The sequence below is a fragment of the Cyrtonyx montezumae genome, unplaced genomic scaffold (assembly GCF_038088225.1).
Source record: "Cyrtonyx montezumae isolate F1298 unplaced genomic scaffold, pur_monq_1.0 scaffold_4, whole genome shotgun sequence".
Classification (NCBI taxonomy): domain Eukaryota; kingdom Metazoa; phylum Chordata; class Aves; order Galliformes; family Odontophoridae; genus Cyrtonyx; species Cyrtonyx montezumae.
This window is the reverse complement of record NW_027072045.1, coordinates 11,981,946-11,995,124: the sequence shown is the minus strand read 5'-3', so window position 1 is coordinate 11,995,124 and position 13,179 is coordinate 11,981,946. Positions and strand designations below refer to the sequence as shown.

Here is a 13,179-nt window from a genome sequence, read left to right as displayed (position 1 = left end):
GAGCTGCCCTTTCTGCAACAGGACCGGGGCTGGATGCACATCAAGGTCCCTGGGGGCAGCTCCCAGAAGGTGCCAGAAGCCTCCACTCGGCCTCACCACTGCCTGGGGCCCCGGAGGACACAGCAGCTGTGATACCTGGGGCTCTCCTCAGCAGCACTGCTCCTGGCTCTCATTTCAGGGACATCTGACCTGTGACTGGGGAAGGAGCTCATGGGCAGCCCCAGCTGCCCTCACCAGTAAGGGAAATCAAAGAAAGCCCATGTGTAAGGGCTCTGTCTGGGTCACCGCTGTCCCGGGTGCACCAGGGCAGACCCCACGTGCTGCAGATGCCCCATTGGGGAGCGAGCACAGCAGCCGCCTCTGGTTTCCAGCAGGTCCAGGTCAAACTGCAAATTGGGATATTAAGTAATTATTTTAATTGGTTACACAAAATCAGCTTTCAGCCATCTATTAACGGTCATTAGCAATAATCCCATCTTAAATAGAATCAGTTTGCTCCTCCAGGTGGACCCGGGGCACTGCTCAGGTGCTTATTCCCTGTGCACCCCATTGCAAGCCTTGGGCTTGCATTTGCTTTCCCCGAGACCTCCAGAGCTCAAAAACCCCCACTCCCTCTGCAGGAGTGCAGAGTAACGTGGGAGGAGAACAAACCACTGCACCCAAACCTCCTGGAGCTCCAGCAGAGGGAAAGGAGCAGTTAAAAACACGCTGCTGGGCTGATAATTTTGCATCAGGACCTGCATACTACCACCACCACCACCGCAGCCGAAGCCTTCCATGTTATAAGCATTTATTTATAGATGTACAACTTTATCATTAATTCCAAAGGAAGAAACAGAGCTCCTGTGAGCAGCCACCAGGCTCTCCGCTTTCTCGCTCCTATTACCCACGGGTAACAACTTGGGGAAATCACAGGACTCAGCTGGCAGAGCCCTGGGCAAGGAATGCAGTGCTCGGATGTGGTCAGCACCTCTTGCAAATTGCCCTTTCTCTCTCTAGCCCCCACCCTTGCTGCCAACCGCCCCGTGCTCCCGTCTCACATCCACAGAGTTCCTTCCGAAGATGGAGATATCATTAAAAAAAACAACAATCTAATAGTAACTCCTTAAAATCAATCAAGCCCAAGCCACAGCAGCAGTGGGATCATAAGGCTTACAGACAACAGTAGGGCTGATATCTCACAGAATCAATACGTGGCCCAGGACGGAGCACATAGATGTGCAGCGCCAAAGGGCTTAGCCTGCACGGCCCCCACTAGAGCAGCTCCCCTGCAGCTGGGGCAGCTCTTGTGGGAAATGTCTTCAGGCAAAAAAATCAACTGCAGGGTATGAAATAAAGATCCAGTTTGTCCCAGTGATGCAACTCAACTCCCCCCCCCACAGGGCTCCTTTCAACAGGAGCAATGCAGCGCTCCGTTCCCTACGAGATCCCCTAAGGCCACAGCCACGCCGGGTGAGCAGTCCCAAGTGCAGGGCCAACAAACCAACACACTGATGGCAAGGGAAAAGAGGGTGCTGCCAAGTGACATGCATGGCTAAAGGAAAAACTGACGAGCTCCTGCAGCACCTGGGAGCTTTCCTTTTTTCCTTTCCCCTGCTGGATTCGGAAATGCCTCTGTGACAGCCCATCAGGTGTCGAGCTCCCCAGCTGCCATCCCGTGCCACGTGCCCTGCGGACACCTCCTGCTCACCAAACCGGGTGTGAAAGAGAATAATTTAATCATCCAACCCCTGCATAGTTTAGTATACAACGTACATACAGCTATAAATTAATTTTGAATAGATTCTATTTTCTTTTTTTTCTTGTTTCTCCTTTGAAAAGTTTGCTGCATTACCGAATCACGTCTGGTCTCTCTCTGCTCTCCTGTTGCCACGTATGAGTCGTCGTGCGGCAGTGCTGCTGGAAGGGGATGAGGACGCCGGGTCACTGTGTGTGTCCTAACCGCTGCCTGGGACGTCCACCGGGCAGAAAGAGGCCGGTTGTGCGTTGCTCATCTCAATTCCATTTTAATATAAGGTTTCATTCTTTATATTTAAAGTCCATCACCTCGGCTCGGTGCACTTCACCAAAAGTCTTCAGGCATGTCAAGGGTCTGGGAATGAAAGTGGGAACGAAAGTGGGAACGAAAGTGGGAACAGGGTCAGTGCCCAGCCCTGTGCCCCCTCCGTGGCCCACCCACAGCCACCAGCTCTTCCCGCGCTGCCCTGCACCCACATGGCCCCTCTGCTCCAGCACTGCCTCTCTCCTGGCTCTTAACACCAGCCTGCCCTGACACGAGAGGTGCAAGGGAAAACAAGAGTGGGTGTACCAAGAAAACCAAAGCCAGAGTACATAAGAAAAGGCCAAGCACAACCCAGAGGATTTGCTTCAAGATGTGCTCCGCTAGCCAAGGAAAATAAAGCACAGCTCCAGCGCCAAACCCCCTCAGTGGCAACCACCCAAAGAGCACTTCCCACCAGAGACGTTCTCCATCCCTTTTCACTCTCTCCAGGACGCGATGTATCTCTTCCGTATCGTGATGGACAGTGATCAAGGTGTTTTGTCTCTTGCTTCGAATACGGTTTAGCAGTTGGATCTTGGGATTGAGCTGGCGGTCCGCCACGAGGCGAGCTACCGCCTGTCCCAGCCCCTGTCTCTCGGTGCCCCCTCGATGCTCCTAGCCGCGTGTCCTGCAAGGCCCGAAGCGTTTACTTTGAAAAATTTAGAGTGTTCAAAGCAGGCTGGCTGCTGAAGTACTCCAGCTAGGAATAATGGAATAGGACTCTGGTTCTATTTTGTTGGTTTTCGAGTCAGGAAAATGCAGCAGCTGGGTGTCCAGCAGCAAGCCTCAGTGCCGCCCCTGTGACTAAAGCTTCACCTTCCCCTTCTTTCCTACAGAAACCCAGCTCTCAAGAAACACTGTGCTTAGACGAGGCCCTTGTGGGCCTCCAGCCTGGATAATTAAGCAGGAAAAGACTCTGAACTCCTTGCCAAAGCTTTCGTTATTTTATCAGCCCTCCCGTGACCCAGCACACCCGCTCTCCCCTGCACTGCGTGGACTCCTTGGACTCCAGCTCCCCCACCCGCTGCTCTCCAGGCTCCCACTCTTCTTTCACTTTGTTTTCCAGTTTAGCAGGCTGAGCTGCTCCTAGCCCCAGCTTGCTCTGTTCCCCCACAGCATCACGGTAAGGACCGCCTGCTTTCTAATGGTCACCGCAGCACCATGGGACAGTGCAACTTTTTCAGCAAAACAGACAAGAAAGCAAGAAAAAAGGGTTCTTTAAAAGGTGGTGGCAGGCAGCCATGGCTGGTCGAGGCTTAGTGAGATAAGGAATAAAACATCCAACCAGCTGAGCTGCATGCAGCGCTGCACGGAAGGCGCGGTTGACAAGAGCTCAGCTGAGCTGCCAGCACGCCTGGGGCTTTTGCTTTGTTCCTAGAGGACCAACACCAGCAACGCAAGCTTGGAGAGAGCCAGGGGTGCTGACATGCAAGCTAAATGAAATCAATTTCCCAATTAAGGAGTGTAGGGCTTTACGGAGGGGGCTGCCACCCCCTGTTAGGTTTGTGCATCCAGAAGAGATGCGTGAAGACTTGTGCCTCAGAGATTTAAGTGTTTAAAGCACTAGTGTGCCGTGCTCTGCTGCCACAGGAAGCGCCACAGCTCGTACTTAGACTTCTGCTGAGCAGGCCGGCAGCAACTATCCATGCAGAGAGGCTTGTATGGATGACAGTCTGCTACAGCTGTGGGTGCCCATCTTCTGTGCTCGCTGGTACAGCTCCGTGTCTCCAAAGTAGCGTGCCCGGTACAACAAACCTTCCTCTGCAAAGGGAAAGGCCTGGCGTTACAGACCCATGGTGGAAGGAGACCCATCCTGTCAAGCACGGGGGAGGAGAGGCAGGGGCTCAGAGCTCAGTGCCAGGCTGTGGGACAGCGGGCAACACAGGCAGCAGGCTCCCAAATGAGCCCGTGTCGAGGAGCTGGGTGGGTACACCGAAGCATTCACGAGGCAATTGGACAACTGGGACGCTGTCCAGAGAGCTGGCAGGGGCCTAATGACAAGGAGGCTGCAGCCCTCCGCTCCGTCACACAGCTGACAGCAGCAGGGGAACCTCTGGGGCACAGCTCCCGCCAGACCGGTTCTGGCTTGGTTTGGTTTTTAATGCCACCACAAAACAGACATGAAGTCATAGGCAGAAAGAACAAACAAACAGGAAATGCGCCCACGTGGTGATAAAACACAACTTCAGCATAGCTCAGTCACCGAAGTCTTTTCCAGCACACAAAAGCCCTCTGTCCCAACCTCACACTACTCACTCTGCCGCTTCTCTTTCCAGCAGTTATTTTGAAGGTGTGCAATGTAGTCATCCTCCACGCTCCTTTCCACGTTTTTCAAGTTTGTGCCCATGTATTCCTCTGCAAAGTTCTCAGATACTTAGTAGATAACTTTTAAGTGCTCTGTCACTCTCCTGTGCATGTGACCCACAGACCTGGCTCAGAGAGAAAAGTCACAATGGCATGGGACACCATGAAACACCAGCACCCCCAGTTCCTTAGCATGCACAACGTGCCACGAGGGACAGCCCTGGGGGGGGAAGGGGAGGACTTGTGGTAGAAAAGAAACATCAGCACAGGGAGGGACAGCCTGGCAGGCCCCTAGCTAGGTGGGCACAGATCTGAGCACAGACACAACCCTTTGGGCACACCGCCCGAGGACTAAGCCCATTTAAAATACGGTGCTCATTAGGATTTCCAGTGCTAATTACATCTCTGCAGCTTCCTTGCTGCTTTTAGCAGCGTGTCCCAGGGGCACTGCATGGTCTGGGGGCTGATGTGGGCAGAGCAGAGGGGCAGGACAGCCTCGAAAGAGGGCTGCTGATCCCAAGCATCAGCTTCCTCCAGCACATCACACACTGCTGCCAGAACAAAATTAGCTCCACTCTGCGCTCCAGCCTGAACCAATCAGTACTTTCTAGAAGCAAATCTCTCTTTGCCCTACCCCCTGGATTTGCATTTCTGACAAAGCAATGTTCTTATTTCCCCCAATGCTCCGGCAAACCTAGAGATACTCACTGGGGCGTGCGTGCAAGCTGCAGCTCAGGACCTGTGCCCAAACACTGCATCCACCGGGAACGGCTCCATCTGGAGACGTGCCCAAAGTTCCCCATAATAAATACCAGCTGCTGCAAGCCTGATTCTTAAGGCAGGTATAAACATTAACCCATCCGTCTCACCCTGCAGCCTGATACCAGGGCTCACCGTGTGATTCAAGCACTCCTTCATGTTTCATCAGTGTCCAGCACTCCGGGACAAATGATGGGCAACCCCAGAGACATCACACAACCAGTTTTTTGAGGCACGGACGGTGCTGCTGGCAGAGAAGCAGCTCAGCTCACCACTTTATCTGTCAACAAGTGGCACTAAAACCTCCCCCTGACATGTCAGCACCTCGGGCTGGCTGGGTTTGGGGTGGCGAGCCGCAGCTTGGTGCCCAGCACAGCACTCTGCACCAGGCAGCAAAACACGACCGTGTGAGTGGAGCTAGCGTGCAGCACCGCCTGCCGGCACAGTGCCTGCCTGCTCCCAGCAGCCGCTCTTCTTCAAAGCCGCTCCCTGCTGAGCGCCTCCTCACCCCCTCAGCCATCTAAACCAGACAGACACGACGCAGATGCACTTGGCTTTGTAGACTTCAAGGACAGGAATCACATCTCTACACTCTTCAGCTTCTCAGACTTCCCCTCGATCTTGCCTTGTTCAAAAACCGTCCAACCAACAGCACATACTTTAATCTTGCACACAAAGCTACGGTGGTTTCCGTAGCATTCAACACCACTGCCCATAAGCAACGCCACCGGTGATGCTACTCCTACCTCCACCTGCCTCTTACAGACACACGGAGCTGACACTGAAACTACCCGAAGCCTCTGTTGAGAATGATGCAAGCAGCCGTGCCGTTTCGTCATGCCTTTTCCCTCCAGGCTGGAACCACTACATGACCGAGAATAGAAACCTGTTTGTCAGCATGAGCTGACCAGGGCATTTCCACAGAAAGAAACAGCACTCGTGCCCAGTAAACGTCTGACAGTGGCTACCTCACAGCAAGACGAAAGTCCCGAACCAGGGGATTTCTCTGGGAGCATCCTCCCTTCTACAGAAAGATCTCGGATCCCTTTCCCTCTTCCTCTTTTGCTCTGCACCAGATCCAAACCCAGCTGAGGCTTTTATGATCACCACATGTGATGTTGGTCTTTCACACCTTGACTTAACGACATCTCATTTCACCATGCACATGGGACCGCAGTGTGACCGAAGGCTACAGCTCCTCCAGCTCCTTTGTTCTGTTCCCTTCTAACCCAGCCATGGGAACAGGCTGCGGAGGCCCAGCACACCCCCACACCTTCCATCTCCAGACCTGCCTGACAATAAGGAACCTTCCCCAGCACATTATATGACAGTGGGCAGTAAGAGGGACAAGCAGGATGCAATGAAACCAAAAGCTGGCAGGGAAAACAGAGTGCCTGGTTCCCCACCCACCGTGCCACCCCCAAGAGCCCACCCGACCCCACGTTCCAGAGTACAGGGTACTAATGGCCTCTGGCTCAGGCTGTAGGGTGGACTGGAGACCATCATTTGGCTGAAGGCAGACATGATGATCAGGATAAGGATGGGCATCAGCTGGACGAACAGCCCAAGGCCTCCCTGAGGGAAGAGAAACGCACAATGGAGTGCTGCACACAAAGGCCCTGTGGCAAAGCCCTCCCTCCCAGCCCTAGCATAACCTCCACCCCCCTGCCCTTTCCGGCCAGCAATGCTCCCCAGGGTAAGCAGGGGGAACCCAGCAGTGTCCTTGCACAGCTCCAGCTTGCTGCACAGGGAGGAAAACAGACCGCTCTGCTTCACACAACTGCTACAGCAGCTAGCTGGCAACGTGTGCATCACAAAAAGCATCCCAGCTCCCAGCCCCCTGCCTGCTCCCATCACTCGCGTCACCCTGGTGTTCTCATCTATCCTGCCTCTGATGATAGGTGTATCGCATCCTGCCATTGCTGTACACATGAACGTTACCTATAGCAAGAGATAACTGTCAGGGTTGGTGCTGGCCTGCCAGGAGGGAGCCACGGGAGGTGGCTCTGTGTCAGCCTCACCAAGAAAAAACAGACTGGGTGCTGACACAAAGCAGCAGATCCAAGAACCTGAACTGAATGCTGCCAGAATGGGCCTGATCTGTTCCTCAGGTTCAGACTGCACTCAGCAATGATAAAACAAGAGCGGTTTTAAAGGAAATCCATTCTGTGCTCACACTTGCGCCAGCCTGTTCAGGGACAGCACAACTGCTGTCAAGCGAACAGAAATCATTCCTGGTTCTTCTATTAAAAACCAGCTTTTCCACACCTTGTTTTACATGTCAAAACTACAGCTGAAGAGGGAGAGCAGCTGCAAAACCACTCCTGAATTCTCCTGGGACAGCGGGGAAAGGAAAAAAGACGCAGCTAAAATGGCAGCTCTGTTTCCACTGGAGTCGCTTTACCTTTGTGACAGGCAGAGCACGAATACTGCAGGAGGTGTCCAGATGCCTTTGTGAGCACTTGGTGCTAGCGTGTTAGTTCTGACATAGCAGATAGGAAAGAGCTACTAGAGTAAATCTCAATTGAAACACCCTGTATTACCTGCTGGATCCCAAGTTCTGCAAACACCCGTCTTGACCAATTTAGAAGCTCAGCGTGTTTGGGGCATTATGAAGGAGAACTCAACAAATTCAGCTGCGAGGAGGAACACAGCTCTCAAATCAATAAATCCTACTGTGCTGTGACTGTGCTAAAAGGGCAGGGTCCCTTTCAAGGGGGTAAGGTTTGATGTGCTTACTCGAAGGAAAACCACCACCAAAGAACACGTTGAAGAGGTCCTCAGGGGAGATGTCTGCCTCGAAGCTGCGGTGGAAGTCCGAATGAGCATGACTGTGCCAAGCAGGGTTGAGCTTCTCATCTCCGAACTGGTCATATTGCTTCCTCTTCTCTGGGTTGCTCAACACCGCATATGCGTTACCAATGGCTGAAACATGGACAATAAGGAAATAATTAGCTTCTTCCTTCTAGCAGCAATGCGCTGAGCCCTGCAAACAGGCAGCACTCGCCAGCCCTGGCTCCCAGATGGGATCCTCAGCAGCTCCTGCAGCACACAGGACACTCCTCTGAAAACAGAGGCAGAAAAAAACACACGGGAAAATCAGTGCCTACATAGGTTCATTAGGTTGGAAAGGACCTACAAGATCATCTAGTCCAACCATCCTCCTGTCACTATCCCTACCCAACTACTCAATCAAATCCCTTAGCACCTCATCTAAACGCTTCTTGAACAGCGCTAGGGATGGTGCCTCAACCACCTCCCTAGGCAGGCCATTCCAGTGCCTGACCACTCTTTCAGAGAAAAAATGTTTCCTCAGGTCTAATCTAAATCTTCCCTGGAGATTAACCCAATGAATTCTGTGTATGTCCCTAGAGAAACAGGCATGAAACAGGCTCAGAATTACCAGTAGTAGAGCTGCTACAAGTCTCATTGATTCAAGTCGTTGTTTCTTTGCACGATAGATAAAGCCTTCATCCATAAGCAACTGAATCAGAAAGCATGAATTTGGTTGATCCATTTTATTTGAAAGTGGCATTAAGGGCACTGGTATCACAGTCTAAGATCAGAACTGCAAAGAATTTAAGTGCAGGTAAGATCACCGAAAGAGACTTTGAAACCTCCAACAAAAGCTAGCAAGGAGATGTCAGCTAAAAGCTCTGTCACTGAGCAGTGCATCTCAAAACATCCATACGCCAAAACTAAGGCATGTCATTACAAGGGCTGCTGAGCAGCGCCTGGGACAGTGGAAATGTACTGGAACAACATCCCCCAGTTTCCCAGCCTCAGCACAAGCAAGCCTTCTCACCACAACCACCGCTTGCCATCCCTCCGCTGTCTGGGTTTCCCTCCCCAGCCATTCCAGCTCACCACTTCCCTCCACACCAGCCTACCCACGAGTACATGACCACAGAGAGGATCCTCTCCTCCTGTGTCACAAGGAGGTTAAGAAGTTTGTGGCACTGGAGCTGACGGGTGACTTAAAGGCTGGAGCATGAGTGACAGGAAAGGAAGGGAGACGTATGCCTTTCAGAGGAGATTAAGGTTCAAAATGTTCCTGGTAGTCAGACCGAGGGGTATGGCTTCCTCTCGGACTACAGGTTTGGAGAGCATAGAACGCAATGTTAACACTTGTTCTAATTCTTGGTTATAGTCAGTGCACACAGAGCCAAGGTTTCTTCAAGCAGGCATGGGAGCGAGGCAGCAAGGACTGACTCACTCCAGCACAGGAGCTTGTCCTTTCCAGCCGTGCGGTTAAGCAATGAACATGGAGCAATTCAGGATTCTGTTCATTCTTTCGCCTTCTGCTGACAAAGCCCATGGACCACCTCCTTCCAAGCCAGGATTTCAGCCCCACGTAGCCAGGTTCAGCTCTTTTCCTGACGTCAGCCCAAGGCAGTGATGGAAATCTGGTGCCACACAGGCTGCAGCCAGCTGCAACCCTGCACTGAGACAAGGTCTCTTGACAATCTCTGGACAAGACGTAGCACTTTATCAGCTGTCACCAGGAAGATGAACGACAAGCCCTCACCCATGCTAGAAAAAATTAACTAAAACCCTCAGAGCAGTGCACGTTTTCCCCCAGCACACTCTGGAATCAAACAGCCAGATGGACTTCAGCAAGTGCAGTGAACCAGGAACCCAGCTTGGGGCTGAAGGACAGGGGAGCCCAGGAGACAAGGCTCAGAGGAGATAACCCGGCAGCAGATAGCTCTGAAGTGGAAGATAAAGGGCACCTTGCTTAACACACGACTTCTAGCACGTAACTCTTGTCAAAGCCTTTGTCAAACATCACAATTTAAGATTACAGGTGAAGAAACCTGCCTTTCGCCACCTAGCAAGGTGAAGGACGAGCTATTGAGCAGGGCCTTACTGCACAGGCAGTGTAGCTCCACATCTGTAGATGCTCCCTATTGCATCTGGCCCCTGCCCTAAAACAGGCTTTCCTAAGCAGCTGAGGTTCAGCTTCTTATTTACCACCACCAGTTGTAGATCTAAGTCTTCAAATATCTGAAACAAACCTTACATGAGACTTTTACTGCGAAATTCACGCAGCAGCACAGCAAGAGCAGGCTAGCCTGGCTCCCCTGCTCCAACACAAAGCTGCTGCCATTTCAGGAATGAAAAGCATTTATCAGACTGCCCGCTTTGAATGGCTTCATGCTGCAAAACCGATGCAAAACCACCCTGTGCTGGGTGGCTGCAGGACTCAGAGCAACCCCCAGCAAGCTGAGGGCTCTCAGCCTGTTCAGAGGAGAGTGGAGGTGAGATCAGGAGGGAATTCCCTCCCAAGCCATGTGGCAGAAGACCATGTAGTATGAGTCAGGAAGGGCTGCCTGGAAACAAAGAAGGCTTCTCCTTATCCAACCAGCAGAAGTGAAGCCTATACACACCAACCTGTGCTTGGTATTTTAAGCTTAGCACATACTTCATTCATAATGTTACCATCTCACCAGATAGACAGCTTTACTGACAAGAGCTCTCTTTCACTCCACCTGACTTGGGAGGTTGTTTGGAGGAGTCCTTTCTAGCCAAGCTCAACACCACCTGACAGCTGTGTGTAAATTTTCAGTGACGGGCTGAAAGAGCTGGGGCTGTGCAGCCTGGAGAAGAGAAGGCTGAGAGGTGACCCAACAGCAGCCTGCCAGAACCTAAAGGGGAGCTACAGGAAAGAGGGGAACGGACTCTTTAACATGGTCTGTGGGGATAGAACAAGTGGAAATGGCTTCAAGTTCAAAGAGAAGAGATTTAGGTTGGATATATGGAAAAAGTTTTTTTACTGTGAGGGTGGCGAGGTGCTGGAACAGGTTGCATAGCGATATGAATGCACCATCCCTGGAGACTTGCAAAGTGAGGTTGGATCAGGCCCTGGGCAACCTGATCTAGCTGTGTGTCCCTGTCCAGGGCAAGGCAGTTGGACCAGCTGACCTTTAAAGCTCCCTTCCAACTTCGTTGATTCTACAATTATAAATCATCATATACTTTACCTTTAAATGCCTCTATAGCCCCTGGTCCGTGGTTCTTATCTGGGTGAAATTTCAGAGCAAGTTTCCTGTAAGCCTTTTTCGAGTCCTCATCAGAAGCTTCTCTGTTGACTTCCAGAATTTCATAGTAATCTTTGCATTGCTTTACCCTATCAGAAGAGAAATGAGAAAACAGGGGCAGTGAGTTCCAGCTACAAAAAGCTGCTTCGCCACGAACACACCAACTCTGCAATGTCTCAAGTATGGCAGTTCCAATTGATGTTGTTCAGTGAACTCTGGTTTACTCAGCCCTAATTCCTCAGAGGATGACCTAATCTTTTTTTTTTTTTTTTTTTTGCACACTCATCCACGGAACGTCTGCATTACGAGCACACAAACACTCCCACAGACCAAGTCAGGCCAGTAAAGGTAGAAGGACCTCCCCTCAGGCTATGGTATCACCTGCAAAAGTATGAGTTCTCAAATAAGCTTCACGTTCGTCACACTCACATTTTGGAGGCTGTTCAGGAGGAGCAAGGATTACAAATGGCAGGCCAGGATCTGGGGGACAGCTGAGTTTTCAGCTTGGTTTTAATTTTAACCCCCAGGCCCCACTGATACAGACTTAATGGGAGAAGGAGCTGCTCAGGGCTGCGTGCAGTCCAGCTCCTGCTGTGTACCCCTCGCAGCTCTGTCACCATTCCTCAAATGCCCACAGCCTGATGGTGGCCCAGCACTGACTGCCTCTTTGGCCTCAGGCAAGTCACTTGATGCTGCCTTTGTTTCCCTGCTGAGCCCTCACAGCCCTACCAGGGTCAAGAGAGGTTTCCAGAGGTGCCTGGGCCAGGTGCTGAAAGCTGAACGATGGGGTTGACACACGGCCTCATCCTCAGGCTGCCGGGCAGAGCTCAGCACTGCAGCCCATCTGTTTCTTGAGGGTCACATCCTTTCTGGGCTCCACCTCTCATCAGCTAGAATGGGTACTTCCATGTGTTGTCTCGGCCCGGAGAGGTTTCCTGTTCTCCACCAGTGAGGGCTGCCAGGAAGAGGGCTCAGGGTGTGCAGCAGCTTGCGAGGCCGCGATCCCATGTTTCTGGGCCACAAAGCAAAGCTGAACTTTGGAGCCATTGTTTCTGTAGCTCCGTAGCAGTGCCTGGACTGGCACCCTAACGAGCAGCAGCTCTCCGAACTGGTTTGTGGGAGCCGCCTCCCTGAAGGAAAGGTTTAAAATAAGATCGAGGTCATGGCTGTGTTTGTTTGTTTGTTGGCTCTCAAAATAGCGAGTTGCAGGAGGTGGAGTGAGAGCAACCTCTGCGGCTGCAGTCAGCACAAACTGTGCACGTTCGATGCTAGCAAGCTGGCTCCCAGCAGCCCGTTTCTTTTCTTTTCTGAGAGGCTGCCAAGCCATGAAACTTGTGGTGCAGCCAAGAGAAGAAGGGCTATTCTCATCCCTCCACCACTTCATTGAAAACGGAGCCTGCGTGCCAAGCGCGCAACTGGCTTGAAATAAAGCTGAGAGGAACAAGTTGTCCCAGGGAAGCCCGGGGAGGCAACCTGCCTGTGCTCTGAGCTTGTTTGTCGTTAGCACGCTCTGATTGCAGAGCCTTTCTGCTACGGTCCCCAAGACCGTTGTCAGTGCTGCAGCCAGGGCTGCATGCAGGCCAGGCTCTGTTTTGCACCATCAATATTAAGGTTAAAGGAAAGAACTCGGTGCTGTTTGCACCTCTGTACACTCACCATCCCCGTGTTTCCCTGCCAGGACCTGAACAGGGATGGGTAAAGACAGATCCAGCATTGCCCAATCCCCTCTGCTTCCCCGTGTGGTGTGGCAAGCTCCTGTCCGCTCGCACACGTACAGTGGGGGTGCATTCAAATCAGCTCTTGGTGGGGTGGGTCCTGCGCTGCCCTCCCCGCTGACAGCTGGGGATTTACAGCTAATTGCGGCGCCTAATTGCGATGTCGTCGCAAAGCGCGGTTACCTTTGAACTCTGTGCAGATCAACAAGTTGCACGGATGGAAAAACTGGCCGGTCTGGTGGAGGAGCTGGAGGCCGATGAGTGGAGGTACAAGCCAATAGAGCAGCTGCTGGGATTCACTCCTTCCTCGGGCTAAGCG

At 52.2% G+C, this 13,179-nt stretch overlaps 1 pseudogene; it reads right to left on the bottom strand.

Moving 5' to 3' along the window:
- Positions 1-3,146: 3,146 nt before the first annotated feature.
- Positions 3,147-12,859, bottom strand: LOC136055052 (dnaJ homolog subfamily B member 12-like; annotated as a pseudogene).
- Between the last annotated feature and the right edge of the window lie 320 nt (positions 12,860-13,179).